The sequence below is a fragment of the Myotis lucifugus genome, unplaced genomic scaffold (assembly GCF_000147115.1).
Source record: "Myotis lucifugus unplaced genomic scaffold, Myoluc2.0 scaffold_7, whole genome shotgun sequence".
Lineage (NCBI taxonomy): Eukaryota > Metazoa > Chordata > Mammalia > Chiroptera > Vespertilionidae > Myotis > Myotis lucifugus.
The window spans coordinates 16,511,997-16,514,246 of record NW_005871055.1 but is presented as its reverse complement, the minus strand read 5'-3'; positions in this window follow the sequence as shown (position 1 = coordinate 16,514,246).

Below are 2,250 nucleotides of genomic sequence, written 5' to 3'. Positions count from 1 at the left end.
CCGCCCCCTCCCATTGACCTCTTCCAGTCCCTCTCTGCTGCCCTGCTCCCGCCCCCCAGGCCCTTACCACCCTACACTCTGTGTCCACTGCTTATGCATATATGCATACAAGTTCTTTGGTTGATCTCTTCCTACCCACCCACCCCTGCCTTCCGAGTTTCTTTGGTAAAATCACAAAACAAAATGAACTTCAGTTCTGGGAGGATTCTTCTGAGAAAATCCAGGTTATCAGTCCAAGAGTTAAAGAGGCATAACCTTACCTATAAGCTAACCAAATTTTGCAGCAGTATTTAAAAAGTTACAAGCAAGTAGTTTTTGTTAAAATTATGGCTTTTGTTCCTTATCAGTCCACTAGGAATGTTAAACTAACAGAGAGACCATGCAAACATCCAGAAGCAATAGTCAGATCCAGATTGGACCACCGCTGCATTTGGCTAAGTCCAGTTGAAACCAGCTCTTACTTAGAAATGACCTGAACTGGGAAGTTACTGTAGGTCTCATTTCCTAGCCAGTCTCTGTATCATGAGATTTGCTGTTACTATGTTACTGCTGCATTTATTGGTTTGTTGTTTGGTTTGGTTTGATTTGGCTTCATTTGGTTTTCTTTTAGTTGTTCTTAATGTTTGGATTTTTCAATGTGCTGCTGCCAGATTTTAAACATCAGTTAGCTCTCCTACAAGCTATATTCTGAAAAATAATAAAGCAAAGACTACTAGAGCTATAAAATAAATAAAATCCACAAAGCCAATTTACTGACCTGCCAGGCAAGCAAACACACACAAGCAAAGAAATTCACTTAATGGTTAGCTGAGGGGGGAAAGTCAGGATGTTTAATCTAGAAAAGGTGATTAAGGCTTGACAACTAGTACTCCAGAAATCAATCCAGGGTTCAAACAAATTCAATTGTTCATTGTCAGGGAAGAGTCTGTAGTTGGGTCCAATCGTGGTTTGGTGTTTGGGTCCACTTCAGCTTGTTAGAATCAGTCATAATGGAACACAGTATTTTATCTTGATTTCTCCTGAGTGGAAAAATTTCCTTGTACAATTCTCACCTGCTCCTCCTCTATCAAAGCTCCATATATGACACACATATCTGTAAGGTAATGTAGTCCTTATAGTCCTTAGCTCAGTGCTTTAAAATAACACAGTTGTCTTTAATAAAGATTTGTAAAATGTGTACTAGTATATAAATCAAAGACATTCATGTGCTCAGGTGGTCTTCACTGCTCTGCTCAGTTATGCCCTAGAATTTGCCTTTCTTCCCATACTCCATCCACTTCTATCCAACATGTTTATAGAGCTAAAAATTATGCTATAAAATACTATAAAGAAAATAGAGCAGGACCATACCTGTGAAATCCTCCTTCAACAGCAAATATTAGCTAGTAAAATACTTCTGTATGATTATGCCAAACAATCATGACTCCCAGAGTTCTCATTAGATTTTAAGAATATCACTACTCAAAAGTCAAGGAAGCTTTTCAGGACATAGCAGTAGTTGAAGAAAAGAGGAGATAGTAATATAGAGAAATAGTAGAAGGTGGGAGAAATTGGAAGAAAAGGGAACGGTGAAAAGCAAGGAGAAATAAAAATGGTTTAGGGAAAAAATACTATAACTGAAGAAATCAGACTGATCTGGGCATATGCAACCAGAAGGCCAGAAAGGAATAGTGGCAGCTGGAGGAGCTTGCAAAGCTAAGCAAGGCTGTTTTGCAAAGTCTGGCAGGAAAGTGCTGTTGGCTAAAGCAGAAAATAAGGTGATTTCCCCCGCTGCTGATGTTTCCTTGGGGTTCTGCCAAAGCTCTGTTCTGCAGAACCAGAAACTAAATAAATAGACAAATTAATTCAGAAGATGTGTCCCCTTAGTTCTCCCTGAGAATGGTGTCAAACCTGCCTAGGATACCAGAAATTCCTGTGAATTTGGTAACAAGGCATTAGCCAGCATGTTTCTCTCCATCCCACAACACCTGCTCCTGAAAGAAAAGCATTTGCTCCTTGCATGCAAATCATTTTTTATAAACAAGGCATCTAATTAGCATTTAATGAAAGTCCCCTACAGCAGGTAAAACATATTAGACACAAACTCAGAAATGAAAAATAGACTCATTATGTACAAGTCTTAGAGCCAAGCATTTGCTGTAGACCAGCTATTCTCAATATTTTCCTTGTGCCTAATTAATAGTTCTCTAAAATCCTCTGTGAATATTTGCCAGCTCTGGCACCCAGAGACTTGATTGCATGTTCAGAGTC